Below are 17,300 nucleotides of genomic sequence, written 5' to 3' on the forward strand. Positions count from 1 at the left end.
TTGCCTGCAACCTCTTAATGAGATTTATCGAAAGTTAAACAATAGTTAACTGGCCATATAACTGTGTATTATTCAGGGGTTGTGAACACTGAAAGTAAAGAACAGTGAAATGCATCTGTGCAACAGGTGACTACATCGTTTACATAGTCAGTGTTGAACTTCCATCACCCTATTTTTCAGCCAGTGTAGTAATGCAGTACATAGACACTGAGGTCAATGAATGAGGAAATACGAACATCACATATGGTGCCCTTGTGGGTGATTATTATTGTAGTTGTGCACAAGAAACTAGGACTCGTGAACTTTGAACGGTGAATTCAAGAGCAGTTTACAGTACAGTTTTAAAGGAGACACAACAGCCATTCAGCACATGGGTTTCATGGCCACAGTAGGACAGCAGCCAGTCAGGGAGCAGGTTCTATGAAAGCAGCAATTGAGTACAGAAGCAGCCAATCAGCACAGCCAGCTGGGATAAACCAGACGCCTTGCTGAGAAAATTACAACATACAGCTGTCGTGCAGACAACGAATCAAGATGAAAACCCCAGCAGCAGCAGAAGAGTAAATAAACATAAGGTAATTTCATGGCAAAAGCTGTTTTATATTAAATGATACCTAATGAGTGGCCTTAATGAACATGACAGTGAGATGAAGGAGAATGGACAACAGGGTGTAATGGTTCTTTATTTGTGTAACCATTACCACCCGCCAACCCTATTTTTCAATACCGTAGATTAATGAATATTTTTCTGTGTAATGTCTCATATTTTTCACTCTATTCAAATTTGGTTTCAATTTTATATGTATGTACATCGATATTTTGAGATGTTGAAATAGATATAATATCTAGTGTGAATATCTTTGTACTTATTGTTATCTTTGATGCTGGTGTGTGACTTTTGGTGTCGAAGCATGAATATGAACAGTCTTGACTTCGTGTTTGAAATGAAAGATGAGTCTGAGTTGTGGACAATGAAAAATGTTGTGAGTTTTATTAAGAGCAGTAACAGCTGCAAAATTGTATGATGAAGTAATGTTTTGAACATGCGAAAGTATAAAAAGTTTGATAAATGTGAATTTTTACGAAAAGTGAAGGTCAAGAATTATTTTTAAGTGACCATTGTTTAAAAAAGTATGAAGCACATTGCAATGAAAAACATAAATCATCAAATTAATCCTGAAAGATTGTCTTCGTAAGTTCTTCAAGTCAGTGTAATTAACATCTGAGTGCCTTTCACACCAACAGCGATAGTCATGCTACCAAGGCAACAATTTTAATTACAAGTCAAAGCCAGAGCGAGATCATTGTTAGATTGCAAATACATGATAAGTGATATTATTGTTAACTTTCTTCAGTGACTGTAATCAATTGATGTAGCAATACCTGCCACATTAAAGACCTTTCAGTTGTGCAATAAAAAGATCATACAGGGTGTGGTAGAAAAGTAATGAGACTCAGTCTAGAAAAACAAATTTATTGATCCAATTTGTACAAAACGTTAATATTCTTCAAAGTACTCGCCTTGGGCGTCGACACAACGTTGCCAGCGCGTTTTCCAAGCTTCATAGGCCCCACTGTAGTCCGTTTGAGTTATCCCAGTTAGTGCCTTCGTGACAGCACGTTGGATGTTCGGAATATCGTCGAAACGATGACCCTTCAGGCATCTTTTGACCTTCGGAAATAGGAAGAAATCAGGAGGACTCAAGTCAGGGCTGTATGGTGGCTGTGGCAAAACTTCAACTCCAGTTCGGGTCAAGTAGGAGGTCACGAGGAACGCTGTGTGCGCCGGAGCGTTGTCGTGGTGGAGATGCCAGCGTTGAGCAAGGTCCTGTCGCTTCCGTTTGACGGCTCTGTGCAATCGCTGAAGGACTTCTTTGTAGAATTCGGCATTGACAGTCTTCCCCTGAGGGACAAACTCTTTGTGAATTAACCCCCGCTTGTCGATAAACACAATCAGCATTGTCTTGATGCGGGACTTTGACATTCTTGCTTTCTTCGGCCGCGGGGATGCCGGTGTGTGCCACTCCGAGCTCTGGGCTTTCGTCTCCGGGTCGTACTGGAATGTCCGCGATTCGTCGCCTGTTACTATGTTGTCTAAAAAGTGTGGATTATTTTCCAAATCATTCAACATCTCACGGCAAACGTCCACTCGTTGTTGCTTTTGTTCGGCGGTGAGCACTCGGGGAACCAATTTTGCGCAAACTTTCCTCATCATCAAATCTTGCGTAACAATTTGGTGAACCGTAAATTTATTCACGGAGACCTCATCGGCGATCATTTTGAGACTTAAACGACGGTCGGAGTCCAGGAGTTCTTTCACTTTGGCCAACGTTTCATCCACACGACTCGTTGAAGGGCGTCCAGATCGTTCCATGTCTTCAACGGATTCCCTCCCGTTTTTAAATTCATTAAACCACCGGAACACTTGAGCTCTTGATAGGGAGTCTTCTTTGTAGGCCTCCGTAATCATAGCAAAAGTTTCCGAAGCAGCTTTGCCCAAGCGAAAGCAAAATTTGATTGCATACCGCTGTTCTATCGAGCGATCCATCTTCAGCGTTTTCACAAGTGTCACGGGCACACAAACAACGTAATACGCGAAGCTCGACCCTCACTGCACCAGAGCTCCAACGCGACTGCGAACCGGTTCTATTGTTAGCTCAGATCCCCCACCACGTGACGTACAGGTGGAGACCGCCCTGCGAGCGACTGGGGCGCCGCGCGGCGGCCAGTCTCATTACTTATCTACCACACCCTGTACTTTGAGTGCACGACGTGATAATTTTTGAACTAATTAACTGTTAGTGGAGGTATTATTTTAAGGGAAGTGATGTGAAAATTGATAACGAAGCTGTGGAGGTTAAGTTTTTAAATGAGTAGAAAGACTTAATAGGTATTGGTTCTGTAAATGATGGTGACTATAAATCGGACATGAATGTCACTTTGAGTGATGGGGACAAAAGTCCTATTGTAGATGGAATGATAAAAGAATCATATACATTGTTTGGTGATGTGAGCGAAATGAATGAAAACGGTACTGAAGTGGATGAGATCGTAAATATTAAGGAGGAGGAATCCAGTAGTGAAAGCCAGCAAGTGCAAAAGTTTATGGCAGATGGAAAAGTGGAAGCGATGTTAAGGCAAATTATGAGCTGTTTGAGTCATATGAGTATGAAAGAAGACATTAGTAGTGTTAAAACTGACATGACTAGCTTACAGGGTGAACTGAAGAAAGAAATTAAAAAGGAAATTAAGGTAGTTAGCTGTAGTATTTCAGAATTAAATAAGAAGGTTGAGGCAGTAGTGAAAGATTGAGATGAAAAGCTAAAGAAAGTAGTCCAGAAAACTTATGAGAAATTAACATTAATGAGTAGTAAATGTGTAGATGAGAGAAAGAAACTTCATGACGACTATAGTAGGAGGGAGGAGGCTTCTGAAAAACAGTGTAAAGATGAAGGCAAAGCTGCTAGGAAATTTTGTGCTGAAAACGGGGTTAAACTTGAGAACGAAATCAATCAGATTTAAAATGATTTAGAAATAGAGGTAGAAACCAAGTGTGCAGTAGTCGTAGAAGAAAAACTGGAAAAAGTCAATAAAAGTGTAGGTTCAAAATTGGCTGAAATAAAGAAAAAAATAGAAGAGATACAAAATCTAAAGCATAGAGTTTGTAGTGTCCCAAACAGTCCTTCATCAGTTACTTGTAAGAAATTTAATAATTCTGAACCATCCACTGGATTTCATCAGGAAATTTAATGATTTTCCTGAAAAATGGAATAATAAAGAGAAAATTTCATTAGTGAGAGGCTTTTTGAAAGGGGATGCTTATGGATGGGAAGCTCAGGTAGCTGTACTTCATAGCATAGCTTTGAGAAAGCATTTTTAGATGAATATTGTTCCAAAGAGAAGCAGCAGAGAACTTTGAGTGAATTTTGGGGAGGAGAGGGATTTGACTCTGGGAAGGGTACTGTGAAAGGTTTCTGTCAGCTTTGGATAAACAAACTGAAATATTTGGACAAAGAGCTAGGTAGTGAATCAATAATTATGGGTTTAAAAACTAAGTTGCCTCAGAAAGTTAGAGAATTGCTTTTACCTGTCCCTAGGGGTAATATTAGTGATTGCTTGAATTATATTGATAAATTGGAGAGGGTGAAGCCCTCAGTGGAAGATTGTAGGAGGTATTTTGATGAAAAAAATCAATCAGGGAGAGAATTTCAGGTAAATAGGATGAACAGCACTAATTGTAGTAGAAATGCAAGGAATGGTCAGGTGGAGGATAGCCAGAATTGGCATGGAAATGGTAGGAGAAATTCAAGTAAAAGAAATTGAAGAGATGATTTCAACTGTGGATCAAAGCATTTAAACAGATGACACTCAAGTTTTGGTTTGCACTAAAGGAGGTAGTGATGAACAGTCATGGGTATATAAATGTGCTGTAATAACAGGTGAGAGTAATGTAAATGATAGTAGCAAGACAAGTGTCATTTCTAATTCTAGTGAGGTGTTCTTTCAAGATTAACTAGTTTCAGACAGTTATGACCTAGAGTAATGTTTTTTAGTGTGATGTGCACTTGATTTAAAATTTTTCTAGTCCACACTTTTGTACTATAGTCAAATTTAGTGCTGATTAATTTGAAGTTTTGGGGACTATGTAATGTATTGATTTATGAAGTAATGAACATTATTTGCCATTAGTGTTAAACATTTTTTCCCTTATATTTAGAAGTAAAAGTAAGCATACCAAGGTAGGGTATTTTGTCTAATTTTTTCATCTACTGTGGTGGAGGAGAACCACCTCCAAAGGGAACTGATAGCAGTGCATTTCCTCACTAACTGCCACTTGGGCCTGTCGAAAACGTGGACAACTTGGTGAGAAAACATGTTAAAGCTCATTAAAAGTGAGAAAGTGCTTGTGAAAAATACTGAACATTGAGCAAGTGAAATTTTCTGTCTAAAAAGTGAACTGCAATGCACAGTGTAATTTAACTTTTTGCAACCCATGAGGATACAGGACTTGTAAAAAGGACATCACTTATGATGAAGATGGCCTATTTCCATTAAAATGTATAACTTATGGATATTTTGTGCTATTGTACAATACATTTATGTAAATATTTTATATGTGATTTTCATATGGCCAGTTCATATAAGTAGAAATTTGAAAAACATATGTATGTGTAGTTTTGATAAGATTTCTTATGTAATATTTTTTTGTGTGCAGATTTTTAACCCACTGTCTGGGGTCACTTGTAGTCACTGAATTGCCCAGTTAGCTACCTGCAATATCTATCTGTTCAATACAATGAGGGGGTGATGTGATGAAGCAATCTGTGATATTTTTACTTCCCCTCTTGTTTTGCCATCTGCCTCCCTAAAATTCAGTTTTCATTTTTGACTAATTACCATTAACATACACGAGTGTAATCTGTATTTTCAGAAAAGAGAAAGGTTGGCCCTCAGTTATCAAAAATATAGCACCAGATCTAATTTTGTACTTAGTTTTATCTATGTAATTGATTTTGTAATTTATTTTTTCTATTACTAGGTAGTATCTTTTGTTATAGGGTGAAATCAATAATTGTTTCATAACTTAAATTAAATTGTTGGCTTATAAACAAATATAAATTCTGTGCTAATTATAAACATTTTGCGAAACTATTAATAGCACTCTTTAAGTATTTATGTAGCCCTATTCAAAAACATGTTAGCAAAGTCAGCACTTAATTAATTCTAAAGTAATTACCAGTTTTGACAAAAGTATTGTTTGTGTAACTATAATGGTTAATTTCATGATTCAAACAAATAATTTCGCTTAACTCTTGTAGTAGAATAAACTGTTAAATAGAAGCAAGTTTTTGATGTATTCAGTTTTTTTATGAGTTGGGTTTTAATTGTAATTTCTGTAAATTAAACATCGAACAATGTGTAGTTTCAGTGCCTATTATTGTGATGATATATAAGGGCTCAATTTTTGGTCCTGACAGCCAAGTTTCAGACAAGAAACCTGTCTTGATTAGAACAACAACAATACATCAACTTAACCATGAAATAAGTGTTACATCAATAGGCCGTATGTTAAAGCAATGAGAGTGTCTGTTCAATTTATTTGAAAGACTGTGAAATATGTGGTTGGGCTTTTACTGATCGTAGAGGTTCAACAGTAAACTATTGTAGCAGTATGTGGATGTTTGTCTGCAACCTATTAATGAGGCTTATTGAAAGTGAAACAATAGTTAACTGGCCCTTTAACTGTGTGTTATTGGGGGATTGTGAATGGTGAAAGTAAAGAACAGTGAAACGCATCTGTGCAACTGTTGGCCATATCATTTACATAGTCAGGATTAAACTTCCACCCCTCTATTTTTCAGCCAGTATAGCAATGCAGTATGTCAACACCGAGGACAATCAACGAGGAAATAAATCAGGTGTATGTTACAACATGCTGAGACTTGTTGACAGCACAGCATTGAAATCTGTAGCAATTTGCAGAAGGGTTGCACTTCTGTCACACATAATGATTCTCTTCATTCCCATTCTTGCAGGATTGTTTGCTGGTTACAGTGATGTCAGAGATTTGATGGTTAACCAGATTCCTGATATTCAAAGTACACTCATGAAATGGTCATTGGGAAAATCCTCACATCATCGCTGCCTCAGAGATGCTGTGTCTCATCTCTCGCATGCCGACCATAACAACATGTTCAAACTCATTTAAATCTGTGCCAGACATTTGTTGTCTTATATAAGCATCGCCGACCTCAGCACCTTATTCTTCCTGTTCACATATCTCTGTATTTGAATACGCAGGCCTATACCAGTTTCTTTGGCGCTTCAGCTGATAGTGTGTGTAGCGTTATTTTATGTAACCATATGTATAGTGTGTGCAGTCATTGGGAGTGAGAAATGAATGAAAAGTGTATCACTAGCCTTTTACATAATTTAATAACTGTGTAAAACTAATAGGAGATTAGGGATAAACTAAAGGAGGTAGCATTGTCTTAAAGAGACTGGTTTTATATTGAGGATGTTGGAGGCTCCAGTCTTCATCTAGCCATCCTAATTTCCCTGAATTACCTCAGTCAAATGGCTGACAACCTATCCTATCCTTGTCAAACTAGACCACTAAAGATGTAAATGCCAGTATACAAGGTGTGACTGTAAGAAAATGGGACTGATATTGTCACAGAGTAAATATGCATCTACCAGATTTGAGCAGACAATGGACATGAAACAGGAAGCCCTCTCAGTCAAATGTGGCATCTCTGGTGTCTGAAAACAAATCATTGTGGCTGTGGCCTTCATTTGTGTATGAGCTGTTACTTTGTTTTTTCAGAAAAAAATTATAAAGATAATAATAAGGCAACAAATTGGCACAAAGTTTCACATGAAATTTGGGAAAACTGCTACTGAAACCCATCTTTCAGCAAAACAAGCGCATGGCAAAGACTGTTAATCATGTAGGCGGTTTTTTGAGTGGTTCAAGCATTTGAAAGATGGCTGAGAAGACATCAAAGACCCTTCAACATCAAAAACAGATGAAAATAAAAGAAGTAGGTAATCTGATTTGGTCTGACTATCAGTTGAGTATTTGATTGAGGGCTGAAATCGTAGGAATTAAAAAAAATGTGTAAGGCAAATTTTACATAACCAATTTATTACGAGAAAAGTGTGTTTGAAACTGGTGCTGAAAATTCTCGTGTGTGAACAAAAAGAAGTTTGTGAATATGTTCATATTGACACTTCAAATACCACTGAAAATGACCCCAATTTCTTGGAAATAGTGATAACATGTGACAAACTTTGGTTTTTTACTTATGATCCAGAATCAAAGCACCAGTTAATGCGTTGGGAGGACCAAAATTCACTGAGAGTGAAAAAAAAGCTCAGGTTAGTAAATCAAGATTCAAAGAGATGATTATTTTTTATGTTAATAGGATTGTGTTATCCTCACTGGGTTCCTGAAGGCAAAACTATTAATCATCATTACTATCTTGAGGTGTTTGCTCAATTCCATGAGAAAATAAGAAAAGAGACATGTATCATGGAAGAACATGTTATGGCACCTGCATCAAGACAATACACTGGCTCATACTGCATTGTCTGTTAAGATAATTTTAACAAGGTACATGATTCCAGTGTTATACCACCCACCTTATTCACCTGACCTAGCACGATGTGACTTTTATCTAGTCACCAAATCTGCATTAAAAGGAGCAAAATCTCACTCTATTGAAGCAGTGAAAGAAAAAGTTGCTCTCATCATCAAGAAGTTCATAGAGGAAGGCTTCCGACACTGTTTCCATTAATGGAAAAGTTGCATGGAACATTGTAGTAATGGAGGAGTGAGGCATATTGAGGGCGACAATAACTAAATATGTATGTTTTTGAAATAAAATGTTCTACAGCAATAGTCTCATCATTTTAATGACTCACCTAAGATATGGATTATGTTGTTTTATTCTTCTTAAATCATGATCACAGACATGTCCAATATCTGTGATCAGAGGCTTTCCCAGCGTATTCGTTGTTTTCAGCGCTCTCAGGTGTCCAGCCAGATGCGATCGTTGAAGTCCCATGATATTTCGGTGAATAACCTTCCTGCCATCATCAGGTAGTTCTGATGGAATGGTCTGTCTGCTCATTGTCAGTGTTATTTATGTCCGTCAGTCGAGCTTCGATTCCCTGTGCCGACGGTCCGATTGCAGCCGCCGAACTTATAGGTGCAGTCGCTGACATTCTGGTGTGGCTATGGGGAGCCCTCTCTCACCAGTGGTAGCCAACTTATTTATGGAGAGTTTCAGAGAGGAGGCACTTCAAGTGGCCGAACAGAAACCTGTGTGTTTTTACCAATACATGGACGACACGTTTGTCATTTGGCCCCATGGATCTGATCATCTACAGACATTTTTAGAACATCTAAATTCCATCCATGACAACATACGGTTCACCATGGAGATTGAGAAGGAAGGGAAATTACTCTTTCTTGATGTACTCATAGAGCGGAGATCAAATGGCATGCTGGGTCATAACGTATACCGCAAGCCTACACATACGAACCTATAATCTACATGCCTTGAGTTGCCACCATGCTGCAAAACTCAACAGATGCTCAACACACTGGTTCATAGGGCATACTCGATATCGGACAAACAAAGTCTGCATAAAGAACCCAAACACCTAGAAAATGTGTTTCACAAGAATGGATACAGCAAAAGGCAGATTCAGACAGCCCTCAGACGACTGAAACACTGCAGAAACCCAGATGAAGAACAGTCTAAAGATGAGGAAACAAGCCTTGCCTTTCTACCATATGCAGGCAATGTGAGATCAAAAATTGGGAGACTGCTAAAACAACACAAAATTGACACAGTCTTCAGACCACCATCCGAGATACGGGCCCTACTGGGGTCAGTGAAAGATGGATTTGGCCTCAAGAAAGCGGGTGTATATAATATTCCATGTGGTTGCGGCAAATCCTACATCGGTCAAACAATCCAAACAGTTGACGACCCCTCAAAGAACACTAACACCACATGCGCCTAGGCCAGGCCACCAAACCAGCACTGGCAGAACACTGCTTGGAAACTGGACACAATGCGAAATACAAAGAGACCAAGTTTCTGGTCCCTACCAGTTTCTACTGGGACAGCATCTTCAAGAAGGCCATTGAAATTCACGTAATGGACAATCTCATAAAATGAGACACAGGTTTTCAACTAAGCAAGGCATGGCAACCATTACTTAATTCCATCAAGGAGTCACGCCCCAAGCAGACACAAGACACTTCTGCGACAGCTGCAGAGGACACTCCAAGGGATTCTGCATCTTCCTCCACCTGGCACGATGCCGGGGTGGGCGTGGACCTGGGTCAGCACTCGCAGACGGATTGTTGGCGGCCGCAATTGAAGTCTCAGCGCTCGCAAACGGAATGTCGGCTGCTGCAACCAGAAGTTCGGCGGCCGCAATCGGACCATCGGCACAGGGAATCGAAGCCCGACTGACAGACATAAATAACACTGACAATGAGCAGACAGACCATTCCATAGGAACCACCTGATGATGGCGGAAAGGTTATTTGCCGAAATGTCATGGGACTTCAACGATCGCATCGGGCTGGACACCCGAGAACCCGGGAAACATGTCCAATAACCTTGTAAAAGTTATTTATTTATTTATTTCAAATTCTGTGGATCCATATTGTGATGAATCACAAGGATGTGGAATGAGTCACTTGTGCATATTATATAGACACAATTAACAGTGTAGAAGAAAATCATGTACACTACTGAGAACATCTTAAGGTACAAAAAGAAAAATATATTTTTATGGGGAATGCAAGTAATGGTTAGCATATTAGAAATTGAAAGTCTCAAAACATAAATACAAATGGCAGTACTAGCTTACAAGAAGAAATCACAGGTTAACCTTCATATACCCAAGAGAAAAAAATGACTTATCCATAAGATAGTTTCTTAATTTAGATTTAAATCCAGGTGGGTCTTTAATGTCGACTTTAATATCTGGCAGAAGAGAACTGAAAACTTTTGTGACAGAATATTGAACACCTTTTTGTGCAAGACTTAGATGTTTTAGAACACCATGTGAATCATTTTTTAGACCTTGTATTGTGGTCACGGTCTGCACAATTATATGTAAAGAAAGAATGGTTATTACGTCATTGGTATTTGGAGCTTATGGAACAGGCTTTTGCAAGAATGTCATGATTCTAACTGCTCTCTTTTGTGCAATGAAGATTTTTTGGCTAATAGCTGAATACCCCAAAAAATTATACCATATGGCATGATAGAGTGAAAACAGCCAAAATATGCAGCTTTGATAGCACCCATATCATCAACAGGGTTAATGAGATGCAGAGCAAATGTTGTCACACTGAGTCCTTTTGAAAGGTGTAGAATATGTCTGGACCAATTTAATTTGCCATCAATTAGAATGTGCACAAACTTTGCAAATTCGCAAAATAATGTATTTTGGTTATCACAGTTCAAGTGGATTACTTCATTTTCTTGTTGAGATGTGTGAAATTGCATAGAATGAGTTTTTTCAATATTTAGAGTTAATCCATTTGACTTAAACCAGTGTAAGATGTCTACAAGTACAGCATTACATTTATTTTATAGTTCAATTGCTGGTTGGCTTTCAAGCAGACTAGTAATGTCATCAGGAAATAGAGTAAATTTACTTTCAATGTTTGTACAAAGAGGGAGATTGTTGATGAAGGTAAGAAACAGAAAAGGTCCAAAAACAGAGCTTTATGGCATTCCACATTTTTATGTTCCACAGTCAGATGAAGCAGAACAGCCTTCAGTACTATCAAGGATTAATTTCTGCTTTCAATTGTGTAGATATGATTCAATCCACCCCCTGGTGCTACCATTCAAACCACAAAAATCGGCCTACCCTAAGAGCATGTTGTGATCCACACAATCAAAGTTCTTTGCAAGTCATAGAAAATTCCAGTAGGTGACATATTGTTATTAATTGACCTAAGAATTTCATATGTTACAGGAAAATACCCTGGTCCAAATTGGGTTTTGTTGAGGATGTCACAAAATAAGTATTCTTTTCTATGTTTATCTGAACATTGGCTTAAACCAGGACAAATAGAATACTATGTACCAGTAGGTTATGAATGTGGAAACTGTTTTTGCAGACCCCATTATCATAGTTATTATACTGTTATCTATGTTGCAAATGACATAGAGTTTAGAACACTAGATCTTAATTGAGCATGTATAGAGAAACGCTTTGAAACTACTGGAATCATATGTGATGTAATGAAACTCATCTTAGCACATATTTACCACTTCCCTGACTCAGAGAAAAAAGTTTTTTAGATATGAAACTTCCTGGCAGATTAAAACTGTGTGCCCGACCGAGACTCGAACTTGGGACCTGTTGCCTTTCGCGGGCAAGTGCTCTACCATTTGAGCTACCGAAGCACGACTCACGCCCGGTACTCACAGCTTTACTTCTGCCAGTACCTCGTCTCCTACCTTCCAAACTTTACAGAAGCTCTCCTGCGAACCTTGAAGAACTAGCACTCCTGAAAGAAAGGATATTGCGGAGACATGGCTTAGCCACAGCCTGGGGGATGTTTCCAGAATGAGATTTTCACTCTGCAGCAGAGTGTGCGAGTCTCGGTCAGGCACACAGTTTTAATCTGCCAGGAAGTTTCATATCAGCGCACACTCCACTGCAGAGTGAAAATCTCATTCTGAGTTTTTTAGATAGTTTAGATAGTGTACTCTGCTACATAACAAAGTGGAAATAATATGTAACTATAATTGGGGGAGACTTTAATTCAAGTTTTGTTGTAACATGTAACGAACCCAGTGTAAATAAGTTACTGAATATGTTAAGGCAGCACAACTTCCATCACGTAAACTCAGAACTGACAAGACTAAAAGTGGGCTTAGATAATACTTTTGTTGTCTGTGCTTGTGACATGTACGTCACCAGTATAAAGGAATTTGATTCCTCAGACCACTCAATTTTAACAGTAGCATTAAGACATTTTATAAAAGGGAATAAGGCTGTACAAAACTTATCAAACTCTAATGCATTAATACTAACAGAAAAAAATCAGAAAATTAACACATCAGCTGAGCACAACTAACTGGAAAAAATTAGTTCAAAGATGTGATTTGAGTGCCCAAACAGTTTGTGAAACCTACCACAGCTACTTAATACATATGTTAAATAGCTAGAAATATCATGAAACAAGAAAGGGTAAATTGGGGTACACTAGATAGTTGGAGAATTTAAAAAATAAGCTACTGTTGTTAAAGTGCCTTGGCAAAGTGAATAATTCTAATGAGATTAAAGACATCAAACTAATCACTAAGAAACTGTATAAGAAAGAGCTGCAATTGGCTGCACAAAGATAAAACACTAATTTCATAAAAAATAGTAAGAACTAGTTCAAAACAGGCTGGTTAGTAACTAGTACTGTTAAGGGTGAATTCAGAAAATTTGATAAGACAGCTCCAATACCAGCAGATATGTTCAACAAATATTTTGTAAGCTGTGCTGATGAAATCAAAAAGTTGATTAGTAAACCCAATTAACATATATAGATTACCTGAAGAGCACAAACCTAAATCATCATGAGGCCAGACCTTCATTGAAATGCTTCAAAGAGATATGCCAAAATGAAGTTCTCGAAATTGTCAAAGAGATGAAAAATTGATATAGTACAGATATTTTTAATTTGTAAAACAATCTAGTGAAAGAAATAATACATTACATTGCAGCAACATTTACATATTATATAAACTTTTCTCTCATAGAAGGCGTCTTTCCTGATCCTCTCAAATGATCCAAGGTGACTCCAGTCTTTAAGAAGGGAAGCAAATCTGATCCACCAAACTACAGGCTAATTTCACTAATTCCAGTACTAGCTAAAGTCCTTAAAAGCATAATGTATCAGCAGATGTATGAGTACTTAGAACTAAATGATATGTTAAGTGCATCACAATTTGGTTACAGGAAAGCAGAGTCAACTATACACGCCATAGAACTCTTAGTGAGGGACATTTTAGCAGCATTAGAGGACAATACTCATGTACAGGTAACCTTATGTGATTTGAGCAAGGCCTTTCACTGTGTAAACCACTCTGTTTTGGTCCTTAAGCTTGTGTGCTATGGAATATGTGGCAAAACCTTGAAACTCATCAAATGATTCATTAATAAAAGGAAGCAAGTGGTGAGCTCAGGAAGTCATCTGTAAAACACACTTGAGGTTCAGGATGAACATCCATGGATCTAAATTAGGACCACTTCTGTTCCTTGTACACATGAACAACTTACCAGGAAACATAGATGTAAAGATGTAGATGTATGCAGTTCATACAACTTTTCTGTATGTAAACCATGTATTTGATAACTATATTAGCAGTATGAATTTGGCAAAAGAAAATTCAGTATCAAGGTTTAATGCAAATGGTCTACTATTAAATGAGGAAAAAACCCAGAATATGTGGTTCACTCTATTGAAGACTGTAAAAATAGATAAACAAAATCTGAAATTTTTAAGTATCATACTTGACAATAAACTAACATGGAACTCTCATGTTAAACACATAGTGGTTAGGCTGTCAAAAGTTATGTACCTGCTAAAGAGACTGATGTGCTGTGTGACATTTGAATTTGTAAGGGCAGTTTACTTTCCTTTTTTAATTGTATTTTAAGGTATGGGTTAATACTCTGGAGAAATACCAAAAAAATAAGTAAACTTCTGGTGATCCAGAATAAAGCAATAAGAGTAAAGGCAAAGAAAGATAATAGGATACATCATAAAGCATTGTTCATTAAATATAGAATATTAACAGTTATTAATCCGTATATTCTTGATAGTGTTAACTATATACTTGCCGAACTACCAAATTTAGGTGTAACAAATCAAAGGCATGACTACAAAATAAGAATCTGTACTTCTATACTCTTGCCACAAAATAGATTAGCAAAAACTAACAACAATCATAAGGACATGGCAATTAAAATATATAACAAATTGTTTAAACATGTCTCAAGCATTCCAAACAAAGTATACACAGCTTCTTGTTAACTAACCCATTCTATTCATCAGAAGAGATTTTAGAAATACCCAATATCAACTTAAATATGTAAAAATATACATTATAAAACTAATACATTTAGTGAACTGATAAAGTCTACTTCATGTAATAATGTTGAATAATTAATAAATAATCTGAATAAGAATGTGGTGAGTGTTCTGGTCCACAGTCCTTATATACATCAATTTCTCTAATATGAATATAATAGAGGGAAACATTCCACGTGGGAAAAATATATCTAAAAACAAAGATGATGTAACTTACCAAACGAAAGCATTGGTAAGTTGATAGACACACAAACAAATACAAACACACACACAAAATCCAAGCTTTCGCAACCTGATGAAGCAACCGTGGGTTGTGAAAGCTTGAATTTTGTGTGTGTTTGTGTTTGTTTGTGTGTCTATTAATATACCAATGCTTTCGTTTGGTAAGTTACATCATCTTTGTTTTTAGATATAAATTTCTCTAATATTTTTGAGAAGCAGCTTTGCAGAGACATTGGATGGTAGTTGGATACATTAGTTTTGTCACCCTTCTTAAAAAGTGGTTTTACTATAGCAAACTTTAATCTCTCTGGGGCAACACTTAGCTGCTAAGATTCATTGGAAATGTGACACAGTACCTGACATATACAGGCTGAATTACATAAGACGTAAAACCCCTTTTATTTTGTGAATGGTTACACATATGGAAATGCAGTTTTCAGCAGATGTTAGAGCATTGAGGGGCATGTACGTTTTGGTTTGATTAATGTTTCTAGTGCGGGTATCAGTGGAGTTATTGAAGCATTATGTTTTCTTAACTGGTAACATATACTTTTTATAATTGAATTCTATAGCTCCTGAGAAGGCAATTACATTGATACAGCATTTGTTAATACTGATGTTGAAATCTCACATAGAAAAAATTCGAGAAATATCCTAGAATATGATTGCACAGTGGCCAGAAATAGCATTTGTGGTGAAGACACTGCCAAGCAGGTGTCTTGGATTATGCTGCATAGTTGAATACCATGAGGTAGGCCTGTGCTATGATAAAGCTTTATTTCCCCCTAAACCAACTTATGACCTAGATGCAGGTTCAGTTAAAAATGTTGTATGTGGAAATGTGACATAGGCTTGAATCTAGCTTATCACAAAGGGCTTGGGAAAACTATTTCGCATATGAGTATCCTCCCAGATTTATGTGAGCTGAAATGGAGAAATGAACTGTTCATTCTTCAAAAATGAAGAGGCCTTATATGTCACAAGAAGTAACTACTGTATTAAAATATCTAAATGCTAGAAGGAAGATCTGACCTATCTTTTCCTGTATGTGGCTGTTTGTGTCTTAGAGATAAAATACATGCTGTCGGAGAACTGTCACTACCTACACTGCTCTAAATTATATCTCATGGGATACATTCGTTGAACTAAATGTTTTATTAAAAATATCTTGGTGAAAATGAAATAAAGAATTTACTAACAATGATTTGATAACCACCCAAATCACATGACATAAATTTTATCTTCCGTAAAATTGGCTATTCTTTTGTTTAAGCATATGTTGAAACTGTTGATTATGGACTGAAAGGCACATTTGTGATTGCTGTTCAAAAGAATGATGAAAAGATGTAATTACAGCAAATGATGTGGTAGAGCATGCATGCACTGGTGATTTGATGACACATATCATCTGGCATAGCTGGGGCTTTGTCATAGACTGCATCTTTGAATGCTTCGCAAAGAAAGAAATCAAAAGGATTAAAATTAGGAGGAGATCTCACAGGCCATTTGACAACAGAATTTTGTTCTATCCAATGTCCAGGAAAGTTCTCAATCAGTATTTGTGTTGCATCATAGGTTGAGTAAGCTGGATAGCCATCATGTTGCATCCATGTACACTCCTGAATATACACTGGTACCACTTCTAGAAGAACCAGCAGAATGTTCAACAGAGAGTGTGTGTTTATGAAAGCCCATTTATAACACCTGAGATGAAGTAAGGTCTCACAATGTAATTTACTATGATGCCACACCATATGTTTATTCTCAATGGCCACTGATGTTGCACTTCTTGAAGCCAATGTAGATTTTTGGCTGCTGAGTAGTGCATGTTATGCAAATTTACATTAGTGTGGCTAGTAAACATTGCTTCATCGTAAAGAGTGCACACTGCAAACACATAGGGTCACCTCTAAAATGCTGAAGGACAAACTTGCTAAATCCTGTATGATGTTCAAAATCATGGTCATAGAGTGCAGATGATAGTGATGGACATTCCGTTGATGCAGAATGACAGACATTCCTTTGATGCAGAATGATGGACATTCCATTGATGCAGAATGTGAGTGAGCTTGTCTGGCTGATTCCACATTCCTTGGCAATATTTCTCATACCACTGTGCAAATTAATTAGTGTGACAGCCTGAACAGCTTTTTCATGTTCTCTGTCAGTTGCAGTCTTCTTTCTTGTCCTCTTTTTAATGTTCAGACAGCCTGTCTTCACTGGTATCTTAATAACTGATGCAGCTGCCTGGCACATCAGACACTGGCAGTTCGGATAGATAGCCCAGCTGAACTGTTTTTACAGCCTGCAGTGCAGACAAGTAAACAGACAAATGTGTTGACATTCTGCACAATGTAGCATGAGAGCTGTGCTTGGTGATGTTTGCATCACTAATACCAATTCCAGTGACCATGCTCTCAAATTCTAGGACATTTCTTAA

At 37.4% G+C, this 17,300-nt stretch overlaps 1 protein-coding gene across 1 annotated transcript in view; it reads left to right on the forward strand.

Annotated features, from left to right (window-relative positions):
* Positions 1 to 17,300, forward strand: part of LOC126195254 (uncharacterized) — a 273,114-nt gene that overhangs the window by 41,730 nt on the left and 214,084 nt on the right. Inside the window, exon 3 of the mRNA XM_049933780.1 lies at positions 13,504 to 13,585. The gene's annotated coding sequence lies outside the window, so the exon portion shown is untranslated. The remainder of the gene's footprint in view (positions 1 to 13,503; positions 13,586 to 17,300) is intronic.

This window comes from Schistocerca nitens, chromosome 7 (assembly GCF_023898315.1).
Source record: "Schistocerca nitens isolate TAMUIC-IGC-003100 chromosome 7, iqSchNite1.1, whole genome shotgun sequence".
In the NCBI taxonomy this organism is placed as follows: Eukaryota; Metazoa; Arthropoda; class Insecta; order Orthoptera; family Acrididae; genus Schistocerca; species Schistocerca nitens.